Source organism: Ornithorhynchus anatinus, chromosome 3 (genome assembly GCF_004115215.2).
Source record: "Ornithorhynchus anatinus isolate Pmale09 chromosome 3, mOrnAna1.pri.v4, whole genome shotgun sequence".
In the NCBI taxonomy this organism is placed as follows: domain Eukaryota; kingdom Metazoa; phylum Chordata; class Mammalia; order Monotremata; family Ornithorhynchidae; genus Ornithorhynchus; species Ornithorhynchus anatinus.
Window position 1 is genome coordinate 133,652,059 of NC_041730.1, and position 24,350 is coordinate 133,676,408.

The following is a 24,350-nucleotide window of genomic DNA, read 5'->3' on the forward strand; positions in this document are numbered from 1 at the left end:
TCTTATGACTCCCAGATCTGTGCTGTTTCCACGTAGGCCACGCCGCTTCTACAGTAAAGCAAGACACCATGTATCTAGAAACTTCCCCTCGACACACGAGCTTCAAACACATTTTCTGTTGAAATGTTTGCCAAAGCAGAACCGTTTCTATTTTCCCACTGCTTAATTCTCCAAACATCGATGTATCATCTAGGAGATCCATTCTGCTTCATTTTGTCTCTGTAATAAGGACATTGTTTCCTTGGCGAATCTCAAAAGTTTCTAATAGTGACAATAATAACTTGCCTTTTTAATGGAGTATATACTATTCCAAAGCTCATTCACATCAATCATCCTATTTCATGCTCCCAGTATTCCTGTAAGGCAGGGAACGGCATGCATTATTAATAATAACAATGATAATAATAATTATGGTATTTGCAAAGCCCTTAATATGTGTGGACACTGTACTAAGCGCTGGGGTGGATACAAACAAATTGTGTGGATACAGTCCCTATCCCACATGGGGCTCACCATCTCAGTCCCCGTTTTACAGATGAGATAACAGAGGCACAGAGAAGTGAAGTGACTTGCCCAGGGTCACACAGCAGACAAATGGTAGGGACAAGATCAGAACTCAGGTCCTTCTGACTCCCAGGCCCATGTTCTATCCACTAGGCCATGCTGCTTCCCTGCTGGTCTGTGAAGAGCGCAGGGACTGTGTCTGAGCTGATTGTCTTATATCTTCCCCAGTTCTTCGAACGGTGCTTGACACAGAGAAAGCATTTAACCAATACCATAATTATAATAATGGTGGTATTTGTTAAGCGCTTACTATGTGCAAAGCACTGTTCTAAGCGCTGGGGGGATACAGGGTGATCAGATTGCCCCACGTGGGTCTCACAGTTTTAATCCCCATTTTACAGATGAGGTATCCGAGGCCCAGAGAAGTTAAGTGACTTGCCCACAGTCACAGAGCTGACAAGTGGCAGAGTCGGGAGTCAAACCCATGACCTCTGACTCTGAAGCCCAGGCTCTTTCCACTGAGCCACGTTGCTTCTTCTTATTATTATATCTGTATCTCCCAAATTCACAACGCTTTTGCCTTGAAAAGAACATACACCGACAGGACAGAGCATCTATCACATGGTGCCAGGAGTGATTATAAAACAGGATTCAGGTGGCGAGTGGGGAAAGATTCCTATTAAGATTTGGAAAAGCTAAAGCACCAAAGCCTTTTTAAAATGGACTGTGAATGTGACTCATGGCTGGACATATTTTATTCCAATGTTGGACTCTTTCTTCATGTAAACAGACTCAATCTAAGAAAAGATCTCCAGAAGGTTGCAACATTCCTAAATACATCATGGGAAGAACCTATCTCATTTTTAATAATAGTTTTGAGGGCTCCAAGCCTAAAAAAGACTCCCTCTAATTTGGAAATCCGATATTTCAGGATAATTGTTGGCTGAGGGTTAATAAATGATAACAATAACGATGGTATTTTTTAAGTACTTATTGTGCGCCAGACACGGTTCTTTGTGCTAGGGTACATAAAGGCTATCAGGTTGGACACAGTCCCTGTCCCACGTGGAAGTCACAGTCTTAATCCCCATTTTACAGCTGAAGTAACTGAGGCACAGAGAAGTGAAGTGATTTTCCCAAGGTCACACAGCAGACATACGGCAGAGCCAGGTCCTTCTCACTCCCAGTCCCGTGCTATAGCCATTAGGCCACACTGCTACTCCTCTATCCATCAGTGATATTTATTAAGTGCTCACTGTGTGCAAAGCACTCTACTAGAGAAGCAGCATGGCGTAGTGGATAGAGCACGGGCCTGGAAATTAGAAGGTCATGGGTTCTAATCCCAGCTTGGCCACTTGTCTGCTGTGACCTTGAGCAAGTCACTTCACTTCTCTGGGCCTCAGTTACCTCATCTGTAAAATGGGGACTGAGACCGTGAGCCCCACATGGGACGGGGACGGTGTCCAACCCGATTTGCTCGTATCAACCCCAGGGCTTAGTACAGTGCCTGGCACATAGTTAAGCACTTAACAAATACTATCATTATTATTATTATTATTACTAAGCCCTGTGTGTAGAGCACTGTTAAAGTTGGGAAAGCACTGTTAAAGCAATGTTAAAGAGCAATGTTGGGAAGCAGCGTGGCGCAGTGGAAAGAGCCTGGGCTTCGGAGACAGAGATCATGGGTTCGACTCCCGGCTCTGCCACTTGTCAGCCGTGTGACTGTGGGCAAGTCATTTCGCTTGTCTGTGCCTCAGTTACCTCGCCTGTAAAATGGGGATTAACTGTGAGCCCCACATGGGACAACCTGATTACCCTGTATCTCCCCCAGCGCTTAGAACAGTGCTCTGCATGTAGTAAGCGCTTACCAAATACCAACATTAAAGGAGGAAGCTTTGGTAATCTAACAATGCCATAACAATTAAGTCAAAGTTGCAGTGGTGTGACTCCTTTCGTCAGGAAGCAAAAAGGGACAGAATAAGGCACGAGGATACAGAGAAAAATCTAGTGGAAATGGGTAATGAATTCCAGTAAAAGAATTAGGATATGAAGAGCAGCTAAAGTGAATTCATTATAGAAGAAATTGAGGGAGATGACCAATAGATACACTAGCTGGAGAAGATTAACAATTTGATTTTGGAGGTTTAATTAGGAAAACATGAAAATAGAGCAATTATGGTCACGACAAGCAGCTGTAAAACTGTCAAGCAACTACCCTGAAAAAATTCTGCCACTGCTGCAATGGAGGTAACCACTCCACATTAGCTTAGGACAACAAAAAGTGGGGGAAGGGGTGGATTTAAGTCAGCCTTCTTTGTCTCCCCCTCATGCAGGGTGAGCACTGAGCCCCTCAATAAAAATAAATAAGAAGGGCTGTCATCAAAAGCCACCACCGGCTCATCAGCTATCAAAAAACCAATATCCCTGGCTGCCTATTTGCAGAGAGGATTTTAATAATATCGGTAGTATTTGTTAAGCACTTACTATGTGCAAAGCACTGTTCTAAGCGCTGGGGGGAAACAAGGTGATCAGGTTGTCCCACCTGGGGTTCACAGTTTTAATCCCCATTTTACAGATGAGGTAACTGAGGCAGAGAGAAGTGAAGTGACTTGCCCGAAGTCACACAGATGGCAAGTGGCGGAGCTGGGATTAGAACCCATGACCTCTGACTCCCAAGATCGGGCTCTTTCCACTGAGCCACGCTGTCTTTCTCCCTCTCTAGACTGCAAGCTCATTGTGGGAGGGCTCTGGTCTACCAACTCAATTGAACTGGACTCTCCCAAGTGCTCAGTACAGTGCTTGGCACGCAGTAAACACTCAATAAATACCACCGATGGATTCTCGAGGGAAGAGGCCTTCCGTTTAGAGTAGAGGAAAGTCCAGCAGTCAGCAGGACATACACTTGAATTGTTTTCCAGCAGCGAAGTCTTGCCCTGAGCCATCCACAACCCCATCGGGTCCGTCGGTGATTAGGGGAGCGTACTGTGATATTACAACAACAGCCAATCAACACCCGTTCACTTACTCGCTCCCTTCAGTCCGGGTCCCCGCGGAAACAGGATGGACTCAGCTGACAGAGTTTCAGCGGAACTGCGCCAGCCACTGGCATTAGAATCAAATCCTGCATCCAGGTTCTCAATAATAATAATAAATTATTATTATTCTCAAGGCAATAATTCTCAAGACTGAGGTTCATCCTTCTTTCCCGACGGGAGCTTCCACCAATCACCAATGTCAATTCTGATCTAGCACGATAAGAGCATCATCTAGACTGTAAGGTCACTGTGGGGCAGGGAGAGTGCCTGTTATATTGTTATAATGTCCTCTCCCAAGTGCTTAGTACAGTGCTCTGCACACGGTAAGTGCTCAATAAATAGGCTTGACTGACTGACCGACCCTGAATAGCCTCTCGAAAAGCAGTGCGCTCTAGTGGATAGAGCACTGGGCTAGGAGTCAGAAGGGCTTGGGTTCCAATCCCGGCTCTGCCACTTGTCTGCTGTTTGACCTTGGCCAAGTCACTTCTCTATGCCTCAGTTCATTCATCTGCAAAATGGGGATTAAGCCCGTGAGTCCCATGTCGGACAGGGACTGTGTCCAACCTGATTACCCAGTATCCACCCCAGCATTTCGTATAGTGACTGTCACAAAGTAAGCGCTTAACAAACACCATTTGGTGCCATATGGTGTTAAATCACTCCCACATTACCGATATCCCACCCTTGCTCATGCTTGGAACTGTTTATTCCTACAACAAATCTGTTTGTGCCTTCTTAAAGATCCTGCAATAATGACACTATTAATAATAAGCATAAGAATGTAAAGCACTTACTATGTGCCAAGCCCTGCACTAAGCACAGGGGTATATACGAGATAACAGAGAAGATATACGTTGTGAGAAGAACATTCTCTAATTCCATCCAGATCACTTAAAGAAAACCCTTGTTACAGGAGGAATCACTAGGATACCAAGATTGTAGAAGCGATAGGAAAAATTGACATCTATTACCAGCTAAGAGGAACAAAACCATAGGGAAGAATAGTGGAGTTTTGAATATACTTAGAAACTGGACATAAGGAAGATGGAAAAATAAAAGCTATACAATCCTGGAGTTTAGATAAAATCATGGGGAATAATGTTAATATAAAGAAGAAAAAGCGGGAAACTAGAGCGAGTACGTCTATAACATGAACTGAAAACCCTTAATGTGCCTCCATTTGATGTTCATATTTAAATATAAAGAATCAATCAATCGTATTTATTGAACACTTACTGCGTGCCAGGCGCTCTACTAAGCACCTAGGAGAACATAACAGAGTTGGTAGACATGCTCCCGGACAAGTATATTGATATTTATAAGGTGGGAAAAATGTTGCAAACTTTAGAGGCAGGAAAGACTTTGAGAGAAATGAGGGAAGGACATTCTTCTACGTCTTTTACATCTGGTTATCCCAAACACCCTGTACAGGTTTCCAGACAAAGCTGAAGGTCTCTAAATACTGATGACATTCCCAAGCGTTCAGTATAGTCTTCCAGACAAAGTAGGCTTTCGTTAAATATCAGTGATGATCCCAAGCATACGGTACAGGGCTCCAAGGTTGGAGGTTATTAAATATAGATGATGTGCCCAAGTATTCAGTACGACCAAGTAGGCATTCTCAAAATAACAATGGTGATCGGTATTTAGAGACGCAGCGTGGCGTAGTGGCTAGAGCACGGGCCTGGGAGACAGAAGGTCATGGGTTCTAATCCCAGCTCCGCCACTTGTCTGCTGTGTGACCTTGAGCAAGTCATTTCACTTCTCTGTGCCTCAGGGACCTCATCTGTAAAATGGGGATTGAGACTGTGAGCCCCACATGGGACAAGGACTGTGTCCAACCCAATTTGCTTGTATCCATCTCAGTGCTTAGTACAGTGCTTGGAACATAGTAAGAACTTAACAAATACCATTATTATTATTATTATCATCCCAAGCATCCATTCTAGTCCTCCAAAGTAGGAGGTTGCTAATAACCGATGACGCAACTAAGCCTCCAGTACGGCACTCTAAACAAAGTAGGCTTTTTCTAAATATCTTTGATGAGAATGCCAACTTGATCTTTCATTTCAGGTTTTCAATTTATGGAAAAAGAACCTGGTATTGAGAATTACCTTCTTTAGACCCAAATTCTTGTTACCGAAAAGTTTACCCTCCTTCTTGCTCCATCGGTATAGTTATTAATGGATTTCAAACCCAGGCCAGTGCTTAGCATTAATCCGAGAGCTCTTAACCCTCGGCGGGGCAAATAAATGGGAAAAAGCAGCCAGACTGGCTTTAGGGTTGAGAATGAGAAAGGATACTTAAGCATATTTCCTATGCACATCCAAGCTTTTTAAGCCTCCTTTAAAACTGATACGAGCTTTATGCACCTCTGGAAAATGACCCCTGAAAGAGAGAACGAGAAAACTGCATTAAAAATCTGGCACCCACATTTGGCCAAATCGATCCATGTCCACGGAGAAACCACGAGCAAAGTACACAGCGTGAAAATGAACAATATGAATCAAGTACCAAGCCGAAGTTGAAATTGAAACGGAACTGGGGGGTGGGAGATTGGGTGAAAGAGGGTTGCGCTCGGAAAGACCTTGCTAAACTAGCAAAATGCATGCCGCGATCTAGGTCATTTAGCATTTTAAACCGCAGGCATCCTAAACCCTAATGACCTAAATTATACTGAAAGGAGCAAATGGATAAATTGTTGGTTGCTAACTTCAAATATGAATTCTTTTGACCTTGGATTTATTAGGGAGGAATTGGTGACCAGCACTTCGGTAAGAAAATCCTCAGCATTAGAGAGCCTTTAGCCTTCACGCATTCATTCACTCATTTAATCCTATCTATTGAGTGCTTACTGCGTGGAAAGCACTGTACTAAGTGCTTCAAATAGTACAAAAACAAACAGAAACATTCCCTGCCCCCAGCGAGCTCACAGTCTAGGGGGGAGGCAGACATTAATATACATAAATAAATCTCCTGTCTCAACAGTGAACCTAACAGCCTGGATTCATTATTTATAGAAATTGGAATTTGGGGAAGTAAGCAGATCTTGAGCAAGCGTAAAAATGTTTTTATGGGTGTTTTTTTTTCTTTTGACTATAATCCAGAACCCACATAGCATCAGTTTAAATTCCCTCACTGTAGGAGGCCCAATACACAATTTTACTAGTGAGCATATTGAAATAGTCTGCGCTGTCGATTTTAATTCAGTGCGCATTATCGCTTTGCATATTACACAGTTATTTAGAAACGATTGTTGAGATCAATAATTACAAATTCAATTAAAGCGTCTGTCTAGGGGTTTTTTTTTCCACGAAACTTGTAAAAAAACCCTCTCTATGTGAGGATGATGAACACAGTTATCAATTTATGCCACTCATTTCACATCCAATTATAATTGTAATGTAGTCCCAAATAGGAGTGTGAAATAATTACCAAAATACTTTGGTATGAGATTTCAGTGTTATTCCTCTAATACTTTCATACTCAAAAAAGCCTGTGAGCGGATAAAAAAGCTATTGTTTAATAATATTGTTAGGATTGGAACGTTTACTTAACCCCAATATTAGAGTAAGGATGAATTAATTTGTCTCATTAGGGAGTTATTAATTTCAGGAAAATGCACAAATGAGTCAATTAAACCTACACGAACCAACCTTTCCTGTCCTAATTGACTGGTTTTGCTTTTTTTGATTAGCGCAGGAGCATCATAGCCAGTGATACGATTTGTTGTTGTCGAGTCGTGTCCGACCCATAGTGACGCTATGGACCCATCTCTCCCGGAACGCCCCACCTCCATCTTCAATCGTTCTGCTAACATATCCAGGGAGTTTTATTGGTCAAAATCTGAAAACGGTCTACCATTGCCTCCTCCAAGCAGTAATCCCGGGTCTCCGCCTTCGACTCTCTCTCATGCCGCTGCTGCCCAGCACAGGGGCGTTTTGACAGGTAGCCGATGGCCTGCCACTCGTTAGCCACTGCCCAAGCTAGGAATGGAATGGACGGGCCTCTGCTTCACTCTCCCTCCCATAGTCGGGACTGTAGAGGACTGGAAACTCTGCAGGTGCCACCCTGAGAGGTGGATCTGACTTACACTTGACAAATATTAGGCTGTGACAGCACTTTGACCCCAGTGACCTCTAAAGCACAGTATCTCTCCATGTTACAAACTACAGATTTCACACCCAGACCATTACTAAGTCAATGAGTCCAATATTCTCCTCAAACGCTCAGTAAAGTGGGGAGCACACCATAACCACTCTTTTTTAAAAAAGGTATTTGTTAAGAACTTACTATGAGCCAGTCACTGTACTAAGCTCTGGGTAGATACAAGCTTATAATAATAATTATATTTATGGTATTAAGCACTTAACTGTCAGGCACAGTACTAAGTGCTGGGGTGGATACAAGCAAATTGGGTTGGACATAGTCCTTGTCCCACATGGGGCTCACAGTTTCAATCCCCATTTTACAGATGAGGTAACTGAGGCACAGAGAAGTGAAGTGACTTGCCCAAGGTCACACAGCAGACAAGTGGTGGAACCGGGATTAGAACCCATGACCTTCTGACAACCAGGCCTGTGTTCTATCCATTACGCCACGCTGCTTATCAGGTCGGACACAGTCCCTGTCCCAGTGGGGCTCACAATCTTAATACCTATTTCATAGATGAGGGAATTGAGGCACAGGGACCTTAAGTGACTTGTCCAAATTCACACAGCAGACAAGTGGCAGAGCCAAGATTAGAACGAAGATTCTAGTAAACATTCAATAAATACCCCTGATCAATAGATCACTTTATGGTTTCAAACGATGCAATGATATGTAGCTCTCTAGAATTGCCTGGCAGAAAGGACCTTCTTTTACTCACCATCCCCTGAAGTCCTGAGTTCACCTACCAAAGAGGGTGGCTTCCTATATCTGATTTTCCACGAACCCCAGAGGTATTTTCATTAATTCATTCAATCTCATTTATTGAGTGCTTACTGCGTGCAAAGCACTAAGCACTTGGGACAGTACAACAAAACAATAAACTGTGACATTCCCTGCCCATAACTAGCTTACCAAGAGCACACTACTATCGTCATTCCTGGCACAATTGCTAAGTAATGATAATAAAAATGATATTCGTTAAGTGCTAAATATGTGCCAAGCACTGCACTAAGCACTGGGGTGGATACAAGCAAATCGGGTTGGTCACAGTTCCGGTCCCACGTGGGGTTCACCGTCATAATACCCATTTTACAGATGGGGGAACTGAGGCCCGGAGATGATAATAATAATGATAATAATGATGCTGGTATTTGTTAAGCGCTTACTATGTGCAGAGCGCTGTTCTAAGAGCTGGGGTAGAAACAGGGCAATCAGGTTGTCCCACGTGACGCTCACAGTTAATCCCCATTTTACAGATGAGGTAACTGAGGCACCGAGAAGTCAAGTGACTTGCCCACAGTCACACAGCTGACAAGTGGCAGAGCGGGGATTCGAACCCATGACCTCTGACTCCCAAGCCCGGGCTCTTTCCACTGAGCCACACTGAGATGTGAAGTGAATTACCCAAGGTCGCACAGCAGACAAGTGACAGAGTAGGGATTAGAACCCATGACCTTCGGACTCCCAGGCCCGGGCTCTAGCCACTAGACCGTGTTGCTTCTCATCCATCCGTCATCCTGCCCTGAGTTTGAACCCAGCCCCGGTGCCAAGTAGCATTTTTTTGTTATTTCCTCACAGTGCCAGACCCGTTCTGTAGAATTCTTGCCATGGGTCACTGGGATGGAGTGCTGCAGTTTCTGTTCCTGTTCCCCTTAAACTCTGAGAGGAAAACAGTCATGGGGAAGGACGATGGATAATGTTGTAGTTTTGTAGCTCTTCAACTGGTTTGAAACTTGATGCTCCACTGGCATTACGCCGCTGGTCTATTTCCAAAATCCCACTGGCTTTCCTCACTGTGTTTTTGGTTCCTTTCTCTATCCCTGCATCACTGTTGACTTTTGTACTGTGATGATGATGATGATGATGGTATTTGTTAAGCGCTTACTACGTGCCGAGCACTTTTCTAAGCACTGGGATAGATACAAGGTAATCAGGTTGTCCCACACGGGGCTCACGGGCGTGGTTCAGTGGAAAGAGCCCGGGCTTGGGAGTCAGAGGTCATGGGTTCGAATCCCGGCTCCGCCACTTGTCAGCTGTGTGACTTTGGGCAAGTCACTTAACTTCTCTGGGCCTCAGTTACCCCATCTGTAAAATGGGGATTAAGACTGTGAGCCCCACATGGGACAACCTGATCACCTTGTATCTTCCCCACCGCTAAGAACAGTGCTTTGCACATAGTAAGCGCTTAACAAATGCCATCATTATTATTCTTATTATTCCTCATATTACAGATGACGTAACTGAGGCCCAGAGAAGTGACGTGGCGTGCCCAAGGTCACACAACAGACAAATGGAAGAGCTGGGATTAATAATAACAACAATGATAATAATAATAATGTTGGTATTTGTTAAGCGCTTCCTATGTGCAGAGCACAGTTCTAAGCGCTGGGGTAGATACAAGGTAATCAGATTGTCCCACGTGGGGCTCACAGTCTTAATCCCCATTTTACAGATGAGGTAATCAGAGACTCAGAGAAGTGAAGTGACTTGCTCACAGTCACACAGCTGACAAGTGGCAGAGCCGGGATTAGAATCCATGACCTCTGAATCCCTAGCTCAGGTTCTTGCCACTAAAGCCACGCTGCTTCTCCAACGTGACAGGGGTGAGGAGGGCGTGTGAGGGATAGAGGGAGGGGGTGAGGAGTCCCTCCCGGCCCAGCCCCCCATATCTCCCGAGGGCTTAGTACATTGCTCCGCACACAGTAAGCCATCAATAACTACAACCGAATAAAGGAATGAATCACTAGATGTTGTGCTGCCAAGGTAGCAGAACTTGTTGACAGTTGTGGGTTAGGGAAGCTTCCTCGGAGCAGTGTGGCATGTGGCTAGAATACGGGCCTGGGAGTCAGAAGGTCATGGGTTCTAATTTTGGCTCCACCGGCTTGTCTGCTGTGTGACCTTGGGCAAGTCACTTCACTTCTCTGGGCCTCAGTTCCCTCATCTGGAAAATGGGGATCGAGACTGTGAGCCCCATGTGGGACAGGGACTGTGTCCAATCTGATTCGTTTGTTTCCACCCCAGCACTTAGTAGAGTGCTTGGCACATAGTAAGTGCTTCACAAATACCATACTATTAATATTATTATTATTGTTCTGGGTTATAGATGGAAATCTTTCATGACACATATGGTCTCATGGGGACGGGTTGACCCATAATCCTGGTTTTCTTGGTTTATTATGAATCCCGGCTCTGCCACTTGGCAGCTGTGTGACTGTGGGCAAGTCACTTAACTTCTCTGTGCCTCAGTTACCTCATCTGTCAAATGAGGATTAACTGTGAGCCTCACGTGGGACAACCTGACTACCCTGTATCTTCCCCAGTGCTTAGAACAGTGCTCTGCACATAGTAAGCACTTAACAAATACCAACATTATTAATCCATCAATCAACAGTATCTACTGAGAGCTTACTGTGTGCAGAGCACTGTACTAAGCACTTGGAAGAGTACAACAGGAGCTCTTTGGTGGTGGTAAGCACAACACCGTATGTATTCAACATGGACATCTCACTATGAGAGAAGCAGCGTGGCTCAGTGGAAAGAGTCCGGGCTTGGAAGTCAGCAGTCATGGGTTCGAATCCCTACTCTGCCACTTGTCAGCTGTGTGACTGTGAGCAAGTCACTTAATTTCTCTGGGCCTCAGTTACCTCATCTGTAAAATGGGGATGAAGACTGTGAGCCTCACGTGGGACAACCTGATGACCTTGTATCTACCCCAGAGCACAGAACAGTGCTCTGCACATAGTAAGCGCTTAACAAATACCAACATTATTATTATATGAGGCTCCAAGTCATTTTTTTAAGATACCATTTTGTTTCGGGTGTGGGGAACTGAAAATAGAAAAATCAAGTCCCTATGAATGCGGATTTGACCCCCTATGTTTCTGGAGTATTTCTTGGTTTGCCGCAAGTAGCTTTTACAGTATAAATTATATATATAGTATATATGTTGGAATGTGTTTTTGCTTCACTGGAAAAGTTAATTAGTACACATTCTACTTGGCATTGTAAGAATGAATTCAATCACCTTCTCCTAACAGGTCTGAAAATTTCACACCTGCAGAGTTACAGTAACCACGTAGCATGGTTGGAATTACGATCAAGAACCGATTTATTTTTAGATCCTGCTCTAAGGATTTAGGCTAGATCCCATAGGAAGGCAGAAAGCTCTTTTTTGGAGTAGAGGGAGAGAGTTGACTGCATTTTGATTTTCGAAAGTCATCTGGGCTAGATATTTTGCCACAATGAGAAATGGCTCAGTGCACATTTGGCTTGCAGATGCTATAACTCTAAAGTACAAATTTGAAAAGTTGAAATATGTTACCAAGTTGCGACTTTGGAAGAAATACACCTTTCAAAAATGATCGGGCCGAAATTTGATTGAAGAATCCCCATATTCAACAAGGGTGAAGACCCATCTCTCTCTTCATTTTTCTCGGCTTAGTTCAGATTTGGGAATTTTTTAACCCCCACGAGAGCGTAAAATGTCATCTTACAGTTGAGAATGAAAATATGCTACCAGAATATCAATATCATAAATAAAAAATATTTCAATGCAATACCCAGATCCATAATTTAGCTACAAATTATACTTATGTCTAGGAGATTTGATCTGTAATAGCCGTTGAGAATCAAATATCTAGGGATCAATCCTTGATAAATCAATTTAATTCAATAACAGTCCAATGATGACAAAACAAGTCATTCGTTCTCATCCCTCACTCCAACCCCAGGGCCGACTCTAAATCCAATGTGGCTATTTGGGTTTTTCACTTTGTGCGTAAGGTGACCAAGAAAACAGCATGGCCTAGTGGATAGAGCACGGGCCTGGGAGTCAGAAGGATCTGGGTTCTAATCCTGGCTCCGACATTTCTCTGCCATGTGCCGTGGGTAAGTCATTTCACTTCTCTGTGCCCCAGTTCCCTCATCAGTAAAATGAGGATTGAGATTGTGAGTCGCAGGTGGGACAGGGAATGTGTCCAATCCTATTTGCTTGTATCCACCCCAGAGTTTAGTACAGTGCCCGCCACATAGTAAGTGCTTAATACCACAATTATTATTATCATTATTATTATTATTCTCAAAAAATATAATTGAATGAATGAATGATTGAATTAATGACTAAAGTACTTGACCCGTAGTAAAGACTTAACAAATACCGCTATCATCTTTATCATCATCCTCATTATTAGGCATTTTATCCCCATCTTAAAGATGTGGGAACTGGGGCACAGATTGAGAAGTAAAGTGACTTGCTCAAGATCACACAGCAGGCAAGTGCAAGGTCTCCTGACTCCTTGACCTCTTCTCTCTTCACTACACCTTGCTGCCACCCCAAAACGTTATAAAGAGTTTTATTACCTAGAGAGTCGCTTTTAACTTTCGGAAACCGTCGCGTGGATTTTATATTTTTGTGGAATGAACGATCCGTCTGGATGAATCAGCCTATAAAACGTTACCAATCCTTCCCACCCTTTCAAGAGAGGAAGACTTGAGAGAAGCCATTAATGCTCAAAAAATACAGTATTGTCCTGGCCGACTCATACAGTCAATCTTCAGGAAATTCTTAATGCCCAAACAAATTTATTTTTGACGTCGGGTTTGATGACCCACATAAACCTGCATTTCAATTATGCACCTACGTTTTTGAAAGAAGCCAGGGTTCAGCTGAAATGCACTCTCGCATCTTTGAAAAATGTAGTGTACTAATTATCTGTACAGCTATATACAATTTACAGTTGTACTGAGCATTCAAAAGCGATGCTACTGACAGCAGGATATTTTGATCAGTGCGTGCAGACGTGGCAGACACGGGCGATTCCATAACCAGTGCATGTAAGACCTTGTACTTTGCTGTACTCTTACATTTATCAAGCAAAAACTCCTCACTCTTGGCTTCAAAGCTGTCCATCCCCTCGCCCTCTCCTACCTCACCTCCCTTCTCTCCTTCTCCAGCCCAGCCCGCACGCTCCGCTCCTCTGGTGCCGTTCACCTCCTCACTGGGCCTCGTTCTCACCTGCCTCTCCTTCGACCCCTGGCCCACATCCTACCTCCGGTCTGGAATGCCCTTCCTCCTCATATCCGCAAAACTAGCCCTCTTCCCCTCTTCAAAGCCCTACTGAGAGCTCACCTCCTCCGGGAGGCCTTCCCAGACTGAGTCCTCCTTTCCCTCTGCTCCTCCTGCCCACCCCATCGCCCCAACTCGCCCCATTTGATCTAGCCCCCATCCCACTGCACTTACATATATACGTACATATCTATAAATCTATTTATTTATATCAATGCCTGTTTCCTTGTTCTGATTTAATAATGTTGGTATTTGTTAAGCGCTTACTATGTGCCGAGCACTGTTCTAAGCGCTGGTTTGTATATACACCTCTAATTCTATTCATTTATATTGATGCTATTGATGTCTGTTCACTTGTTTTGATGTCGATATCCCCGCTTCTAGACTGTGAGCCCGTTGTGGCCAGGGATTGTCTCTCTCTGTTGCCGAATTGTACTTTCCAAGCACACAGTAAGTGCTCGATAAATGACTGAATGAATGAATTGAATAAATGAATTTAGTAGCTTCAGTACGAATAGCCAGGCACTGTACTAAGCGGTGGGGTGATAATAATAATAATGTTGGTATTTGTTAAGCGCTTACTATGTGCAGAGCACTGTTCTAAGCGCTGGGGTAGATACAGGGTAATCGGGTTGTCCCACGTGAGGCTCACAGTCTTCACCCCCATTTTACAGATGAGGTAACTGAGGCACAGAGAAGTTAAATGACTTGCCCAAAGTCACACAGCTGACAAGCGACAGAGCCGGGATTCAAACTCATGACCTCTGACTCCCAAGCCCGGGCTCTTTCCACTGAGCCACGACCAGCTAATCAAGCAGGTACAACAAAATCGGTTTGGACACGGTCCTCGTCCCACATGGGGCTCCCAGCCTTAATCCCCATTTTACAGATGAGGGAAGTGAGGCACGGGGAAGTGAAGTGTCTTACCCAAGGTCACACAGCAGACATGTGGCAGAAAATATTGGATGGATCCCTTGTGATTTCCCGATAATGCTCTACCAAAACACGAAGCCAAAACACGAGTTCTGGCAGCCTTGGATACCCTTTCATCTGAGAGGCGGCTGCACTTTATATCTGAAGAGATTCCTGTAGGATATTATTTCAAGGGCTTCGAGGTCCTCTGGGGCGAGCACAGCTTTAAGACAGGTCGATAATATTTCAACTAATTAAAGTTAAATGCAGTGAAAGCTCTTTAGCTCAGGGTACCGGTGAAAATCGGCTTCCCGATAGGTTCTGGAAAGGTCAAAGAAAATGATGCCGAAGATCCGAGGGATGTTTGATGTCTAATTTCAGACAAGAGGCTGTGTAAGGGAGGCACACATTACTACAGTGTAACCAAACATACTGGCCCCGGATCGAGTTATATATTAGTCACTGCTTCAGCGTGGCTTAGTAGCAGGAGCCCGGGCTTGGGAGCCAGAGGTCGTGGGTTCTAATCCCGCCTCCACCACTTATCAGCTGTGTGACTTTGGACAAGTCACTTCTCTGTGCCTCAGTTAGCGCATCTGTAAAATGGGGATTAAGACTGTGAGCCCCCCGTGGGGTAACCTGATTACCTTGTATCTACCCTAGCACTTAATAATAATAATTCATTCAATAGTATTTATTGAGCGCTTACTATGTGCAGAGCACTGTACTAAGCGCTTGGAATGAACAAGTCGGCAACAGATAGAGACGGTCCCTGCCGTTCGACGGGCTCACGGTCTAATAGGGGGAGACGGACAGACGAGAACGATGGCGATAGATAGAGTCGAGGGGAAGAACATCTCGTAAAAACAATGGCAACTAAATAGAATCGAGACGATGTACATTTCATTAACAAAATAAATAGGGTAATGGAAATATATACAGTTGAGCGGACGAGTACGGTGCTGAGGGGATGGGAAGGGAGAGGGGGAGGAGCAGAGGGAGATGGGGGGAAAAGAGGGTTAAGCTGCGGAGAGGTGAAGGGGGGGTGGCAGAGGGAGTAGAGGGAGAAGAGGAGCTCAGTCTGGGAAGGCCTCTCGGAGGAGGTGAGTTTTAAGTAGGGTTTCAAAGAGGGGAAGAGAATCAGTTTGGCGGAGGTGAGGAGGGAGGGCGTTCCGGGACCGCGGGAGGACGTGGCCCGGGGGTCGACAGTAGGACGGGCGAGACCGAGGGACGGCGAGGAGGTGGGCGGCGGAGGAGGGGAGCGTGCGGGGTGGGCGGTAGAAAGAGAGAAGGGAGGAGAGGTAGGAAGGGGCAAGGTGACGGAGAGCCTCGAAGCCTAGAGTGAGGAGTTTTTGTTTGGAGCGGAGGTCAATAGGCAACCACTGGAGTTGTTTAAGAAGGGGAGTGACATGCCCAGATCGTTTCTGCGGGAAGATGAGCCGGGCAGAGGAGTGAAGAATAGACCGGGGCGGGGCGAGAGAGGAGGAAGGGAGGTCAGAGAGAAGGCTGACACGGTAGTCTAGCCGGGATATAACGAGAGCCCGTAATAGTAAGGTAGCCGTTTGGGTGGAGAGGAAAGGGCGGATCTTGGCGATATTGTAAAGGTGGAACCGGCAGGTCTCGGTAACGGATAGGATGCGTGGGGTGAACGAGAGAGACGAGTCGAGGATGACACCGAGATCGCGGGCCCGAGAGACGGGAAGGACGGTCGTGCCATCGACGGTGATAGAGAAGTCTGGGAGAGGACCGGGTTTGGGAGGGAAGATGAGGAGCTCGGTCTCGCTCATGTTGAGTTTTAGGTGGCGGGCCGACATCCAGGTGGAGACGTCCCGGAGGCGGGAGGAGACGCGAGCCCGAAGGGAGGGGGAGAGGACAGGGGCGGAGATGTAGATCTGCGTGTCATCTGCGTAGAGATGGTAGTCGAAGCCGTGAGAGCGAATGAGCTCACCGAGGGAATGAGTGTAAATGGAGAACAGAAGAGGGCCGAGAACTGATCCTTGAGGAACTCCAACAGTTAAAGGATGGGAGGAGGAGGAGGCGCCGGCGAAGGAGACCGAGAATGACCGGCCAGAGAGGTAAGAGGAGAACCAGGAGAGGACGGAGTCCGTGAAGCCATTTTGTTGCTATTTGTTAAGCGCTTACTATGTGCCGAGCACTGTTCTAAGCACTGGGGTAGACACAGGGGAATCAGGTTGTCCCACGTGGGGCTCACAGTCTTAATCCCCATTTTACAGATGAGGTAACTGAGGCACCGAGAAGTTAAGTGACTTGCCCAAAGTCACACAGCTGATAAGTGGCTGAGCGGGATTCGAACCCATGACCTCCGACTCCAAAGCCCGTGCTCTTTCCACTGAGCCACGCTGCTTCACGCTGATTCCCCTGTGTCTACCCCAGCGCTTAGAACAGTGTTCAGCACATAGTAAGCACTTAAGAAATACCAACATTATTATTATTATGAAGTGCTAGGGTAGATACAAGGTAATCAGGTTATCCCACAGGGGGCTCACAGTCTTAATCCCCCTTTTACAGAATTTAGAACAGTGCTTGGCACATAGCACTTAACAAATACAATCATTATTTTTATTATCATTCTACTTAAAAGGTTCAGAACAAGGAACTAAAATAATAATTATTATAATAATTGTGGCATTTGTACTAAGAGCTGGGATGGGTATAAGCAAATCAGGTTGGACACAGTCCCTGTTCCACGTGGGGCTCACGGGCTCAATTCCCATTTTACAGACGAGGTGACCGAGGCCCGGAGAAGTGAAGCGACTTGCCCAAGGCTACACAGCATTGGTGGATCCAGGATTGGAACCATGATTTTTTGCCTACTTGTTTTGTTTTGTTGTCTGTCTTCCCCCTTCTAGACCGTGAGCCCGTTGTTGGGTAAGGATTGTCTCTATCTGTTGCCGAATTGTACATTCCAAGCGCTTAGTACAGCGCTCCGCATATAGTAAGCACTCTGTTTCACTTTGCTGTCTCCCCCGTTTAGACTGTGAGCCCGTTATTAGGCAGGCATTATCTTTATCTGTTGCCGAATTGTACATTCCAAGCAGTTAGTACAGTGGTCTGAACATAGTAAGCTCTCAATAAATAGGGTTGAATGAATGAATGCTCTGCATACAATAAGCGCTCAAGAAAAAGATTGAATGAATGAATGACTCCCAGGCCCAGATTCTATCCAGGACGCCATGCTGCTTCAAAATGGCCACTGGAGATGGAAAGGGTAAAGGAGAGAACAGGGAAGGGGTAAATAGTTGGTATTTTGTTAGCGCTTACTATGTGCAGAGCACTGTTCTAAGCACTGGGGTAATAATAATAATAATGTTGGTATTTGTTAAGCGCTTACTATGTGCAGAGCACTGTTCTAAGAGCTGGGATAAATACAGGGTAATTAGGTTGTCCCACTTGGGGCTCGCAGTCTTAATCCCCATTTTACAGATGGGGTAACTGAGGCACAGAGAAGTGAAGTGACTTGCCCACACTCACACAGCTGACAAATGATAGAGCCAGGATTCGAACCCATGACCTCTGACTCCCAAGCCAGGGCTCTTTCCACTGAGCCACGCTGCTTCTCTAGTGAATAGTGAAAGGGGGTTCTCTCTCCTTAATATGCTATACCAGTAAGTGATAGTCTGTGGGTGGGGATTAAGACTGTGAACCCCACGTGGGACAACCTGATTCCCCTGTGTCTACCCCAGCGCTTAGAACAGTGCTCGGCACATAGTAAGCTTTTAACAAATACCAACATTATTATTATTATTTTAAATAATAGGCCAAAGTCTGGCTTGATGAGACTAACCACAGACTTGGGAAACTTAGGAGAAGCTGTGTAGCCGAGTAGAAAGTGCTCAGGCCCGGGAGTCAGAGGACCTGGATTCTAGTCCGGGTTCTGCCAGTTGCCTGCTGTGTGAACTTGGGGTAGTCACTTCACTTCTCTGAGCCTTAGTTTCCTCAGCTGTAAAATAGTAATTGAAATCCTACTCCCTCCTATTTCGATTGGGAGCCCCATGTGGGACAGGGGCTGAGACCAACTTGATAAATGTGTATCTATCCCAGTGCTTAGAATAGTGTTTGCTACATAGTAAGAGCTTAACAAATACCATAAAAAACACAATCCATGAAGATTTGGAGCTTCTCATTAACTCTCCGGTCAGATTTAACACTCTTGTTCCCACAGCCACTACACCCATCTTGCTACCGTTCCTTCCTTCATTCATTTCATTCACTAGTATTTAGTGACTGCTTACTATGTGCAGAGCACTGTACTAAGCGCTTGGAATGTATAATTCGGCAACAGATAGAGACATTCCCTGCCCATTGACGGGCTTATAGTCTAATCGGGGGAGACAGACAATAAGAATAGCAGTAAATAGAATCAAGGGGATGTACATCTCATTAACAAAATAAATGAGGTAATAAAAATATATACAAATGAGCAGATGAGCACAGTGCTGAGGGGAGGGGAAGGGAGAGGGGGAGGAGCAGAGGGAAAGGGGGGGAAAGGGGGCTTAGCTAAAGGGGATGTGGGGGGGCAGAGAGGCAGCAGAGGGAGCAGAGGGAAAAGGGGAAGCTCAGTGTGGGAAGGCCTCTTGGAGGAGGTGAGCTCTCGGTAGGGCTTCGAAGAGGGGAAGAGAGTGAGTTTGGCGGAGGTGAGGAGGGAGGGCGTTCCGGGACCGCGGGAGGACGTGGGCCGGGGGTCGATGGCGGGATAGGCGAGAACGGGGGGCAGGGAGGAGGTGGGCGGCGGAGGAGCGGAGCGTGCGGGGTGGGCGGTGGGAAGAGAGAAGGGAGGAGAGGTAGGAGGGGACAAGGGGATGGAGAGCCTCGAAGCCTAGAGTGAGAAATTTTTGTTTCATGCGGAGGTCGATAGGCAACCACTGGAGGCTTTTAAGAAGGGGAGTGACATGCCCAGAGCGTTTCTGCAGGAAGATGATCTGGACAGCGGAATGAAGAACAGACCGGAGCGGGGAGAGACAGGAGGAAGGGAGATCAGAGAGAAGGCTGACACAATAATGCAGCCGGGATATTACGAGAGCCTGTAACAGTAAGAAAGCCGTTTGGGTGGAGAGGAAAGGGCGGATCTTGGCGATATAAAGGTATTCCTGTCCCTCTGTGACAGTTGCTCTTTCTCATTTATTCATTTATTCTTTCATACTTATTGAGTGCCTATTGCGTGCAGAACACTGTACTAAGCGCTTGGGAGAGTATGATGCAACAATAAACAGACACATTCCCTGCCCACAACAAGCTTACAGTCTAGAGGGGGAGATAGACATTAATAGAAATAAATACAATTATAGATACATACATAAGTGCTGTGGGGCTGGGTTGGGGGAGGAATAAAGGGGGCAAGTCAGGGTGGTGCAGAAGGGAGTGGGAGAAGAGGAGAGGAGGGTGTAGTCAGGGAAGGCTGCTTGGAGGAGTTGGGCCTTCAATAAGGCTTTGAAGTGGGGGAAAAAATAATGCTTCTGGGATCATGGGTATTTGCATCATATTGCAGCTGACCAAAAAGAAAACAAAAGGTATTAGAGCTGTCCATTATAGTGTCCCAAGTCCCCAGTACAGTGCAGTCCAACAACCAATCAATCATATTTATTGAGTGCTTCCTGTAATAATAATATGTGCCAAGCACGGTTCTCAGCACTGGGGTAGTTACAAGGTAAGCAGGTTGTCCCACGTGGGGCTCACAGTCTTCATCCTTATTTGACAGATGAGGAAACGGAGGCACAGCGAAGTTAAGTGACTCGCCCAAGGTCATACAGCAGACAAGCGGCAGAGCCGGGATTAGAACCCATGTCCTCTGACTCCCGAGCCCGTACGCTTGTCTCTAGGCCCACCAGCGCTAGAATCTATTTCTCCGTGCCGGCTTTCCACCTCAAGACCGACGTGCCCATGATGACACTTCACTCCAGTGGGTGCTGGAAGAAAGATTTGGTCAAAGAGCTTTTCCAGCTCCACTTTTTTTTTTTTAACATGGCAATTATTAAAAGGTTTGTGTTAAGCACTGTTCTATGGGCTGGGGTTGACACAAGCTAATCAGGTCAGACACAGTGGCTGAACCAGATGGGGCTCATAGTTTAAGAGGGAGGGAAAACAGGTTCTGAATCCCCATTTTACAGTGGAGGCCCAGAGAAGTTAAATGGCTTGCCCAAGGTCACTCAAGAAGAGGCATGGCCTCGTGGATAGAGTGTGGGCCTGGGAGTCATAAGGTCATGGGTTCTAATTCAGGCTCTGCCACTTGTCTGTTGTGTGACCTTGGGCAAGTCACTTTACTTCTCTGTGCCTCAGTTTCCTCATCTGTAAAATGGGGATCGAGACTGTGAGCCCCATGTAGGACAGGGACTGTGCTCAACCCAATCATCTTGTCTCTAACCCAGTGCTAGAACAGTGCCTGGCTCATAGTAAGCGCTTAACAAATGCCATCATCATTATTATCAACTGGCAGAGCAGGAATTAGAACCCAGGTCCTCTGTCTCCCAGGCCCGGGATCTTTCCACTAGGCCACACGGCTTCCCATTTATCACTTTAGCTTAGGGGACTGCTCTCCTGTTGTTGAAAATGACCATGTTTACTGGGCATTTTATGTTTCCCCATTAACAAAGTTATCTTCATTCAATATCATATTGATTGAGCGCTTACTGTGTGCAGAGCACTGTACTAAACCCTTGGAAAGTACAATTCAGCAAAAAGAGAGACAATCCCTGTCCACAACGGGCTCACAGTCTAGAAAGGAGGAGACAGACATCAAAACAACTAAACCAGGCATCAATAGCATCAATGTAAATAAATAGAATTATATTAATATATATATATATGTATATAAATCAAAACAAGTAAACCTGCTAACATGTTGGGGTAGTTCCTAAATCCAAGAGCCCTGCAAACAGCTACTGAATCAGCCTCTGATTACAATGTCACTGTGCGCTTGATTCCAAGAAAAAGATAAATTAAGACTCACTTTCCTTTTAGCATTCTGATACCGATGAAATACGCATTTTAGGTGAGCTTTATGGTTTACTACTGACAACTATGAATTTTCTATCCATGTTATCGTATATGATTCAATTTAAATGCAATTCTGTTCATTTAATGAAGCTGTACTTTACAATTTACAATAATTATCCCAGTGAAAAATGAATACACCTGGTGCTCTACATAATGATAATAACTATGGTATTTTTGAAGTTTTTGTTAAGCGCTTACTATGTGCAGAGCACTGTTCTAAGCACTGGGGCAGATACAGGGTAATCAGGTTGTCCCACGTGAGGCTCATAGTCTTAATCCCCATTTAATCCCCATTTTACAGATGAGGGAATTGAGGCACAGAGAAGTTAAGTGACTTGCCCACAGTCACACAGCTGACAGGTGGCAGAGTATTTACTATGTGTCAGGCACTGTACTAAATGCTGGGTGGATACAAGCAAATTGGATTGGGCACAGTCCTTGTCCCCCATGGGGCTCAATTCATTCATTCATTCATTCAATAGCATTTATTGAGTGCTTACTATGTGCAGAGCACTGTACTAAGTGCTTGGAATGTACAGATCAGTAACAGATAGAGACAATCTCAATCCCCATTTTCCAGTTGAGATAACTGAGGCCCGGAGAAGCGAAGTGAGTTGTCCAAGGTGACAGAGCAGACAAGTGGGAGAGTCAGGATTAGAAACCAGGTCCGTCTGACTCCCAGGCCTGTGCTCTATCCACTACGCCATGCTGCTTCTCTTATAACATGAAGGGGTGAGGGAAGGGGTGAGCCCTACATGGGACAACCTGAATAACCTGTATCTAGCCCAACGCTTAGCATAGTGCTTGGCACATAGTAAGCGCTTAACAAATACGGACATTATTATTATTCTCGTAAACCTCATATTAAGTAGTAATCGATCGATCACTCAATTACGGTATTCACCCGGTGCTCACTGTGGGCAGAACATTATGTTGTGACCTCCCTCTAGACTGTGTGCTCATTCATTCATTCAATAGTATTTATTGAGCGCTTACTATGTGCAGAGCACTGTACTAAGCGCTTGGGATGAACAAGTCGGCAACAGATAGAGACGGTCCCTGCCGTTTGACGGGCTTACGGTCTAATCGGGCTTACAGTCTAATCGATTTGTGGGCAGCAATGAGTTTGTTGTGATATTGTACCCACCCAAGCGTTTAGTACAGTGCTTTGCACACTGGAAGCGCTCAAAAACTACGACCGAATAAACGAATGAAACGCACCTCTGTGCTGTGGGCCTGGGGTGAGAATCAAATGGGGGATAATGAGGTGTCCATCCCCTTGATTCTATTCATCGTGATTACGTTGTCTTGTTTTTGCCGTCTGCCTCCCCCCGATTAGACTGTGAGCCCGTCACTGGGCAGGGATTGTCTCTATCTGTTGCCGAATTGTATATTCCAAGCGCTTAGTACAGTGCTCTGCTCATAGTAAGTGCTCAATAAATACTACTGAATGAATGAATGATTCAGTACCTGTTCTCTTTCCTAGTTGGACTTTCCCACACAGGGCTCACCGTCTAAGTAGGAGTGAGAACCGATACCGTGACCGATCTGATGATCTCGCACCTACCCCGGAGCTTCGTACGGTGCTCGGCACCTAGTAGGTGCTCAACAAACACCGCAATGATTATCACGATTTAGACTCCCTAGCCAGATAGTTTAGAGCTTCCCGCCTTCGGTGGGGATCTGGAGACAGTTCCTTTAGAGGTCAGGTGCAAGTTTCAGCGGCTTTAGGGCTCTCTCCAGTTCATGTCGGCCCCATTTTTCACCAGAGGCTGGCAAGTGCCGGCTCCCGACTCGTAACCGGAGTTGCCCCTCCCCTGCCAAACCGGCCTAGCCCCCGGCTTGGCCTCCGAATTTTGCCTACGTCTGGGGGTCGGGGGTTAACCCTCAATTAAGCGAGGAAGCCACGGAAGCGATTACATGGACCGACGCCCCGGTCGGATTTTTCATTCAGAGACATGAAAAACGGCAGAGGAATATTACCTACGATTCCACTCATCTGAGGTTTCAAGAAGCCTGAAGTCTTACCTAGAAAACCGTTATTTTGAAAACAGAGTGCATCAAGGCAAGAGTCTATTAAATAAGAGCCTCTTCAAGGATCATCAAGCTTCACCCCAGAACCCTTAAATTTAATGACATACTCAGTGGAACATAAAATTATATTTTCAGTTACATTTCCACTAGATTTTCAGCCTTTCTCTTTGATCCGAGAAAAGATAGATTACGAAGCGTTCTCCCAAGAGTTTTGCTTATTATTATTTTTCTCGGGTTACTCAAAATGGATTCCAAATAATATTCCCATCTCTCTATCTGGATTTAGGGGGAAGGGAATGAACTATATTAAAGGTAAGGGAGTTTCCCTGAAAATATGACCTGCCTTACATCACATTTCAGGTTTCTTAAGCATCCGGGTGAACCAACGTAAAATCCCAGGTGAAAAAAATGTGACTATTTCCAAGAACTCTTCCTTATGAGCTGCTTCTAGTGCAATAAAGAAACTTAGTGGAACTAGACAAACCTCATAGGGAATGTGTCCGTTATACCACTATAATTATCATGGTATTTATTAGAGCTAACTACGTTCCAGGCACTGTACTAGGCGCTGAACAAATCGAGTTGGACACAGTCTCTGTCCCTCGTGGGACTCACAGACTCAACCCCCGTATCACAGATAA

General features: G+C 45.4%; 1 protein-coding gene across 2 annotated transcripts in view; it reads right to left on the reverse strand.

The window, feature by feature from the left end:
• The window catches only part of ADGRA1 (adhesion G protein-coupled receptor A1), a 679,465-nt gene that overhangs the window by 294,290 nt on the left and 360,825 nt on the right, over positions 1-24,350 (reverse strand). The window lies entirely within an intron of this gene.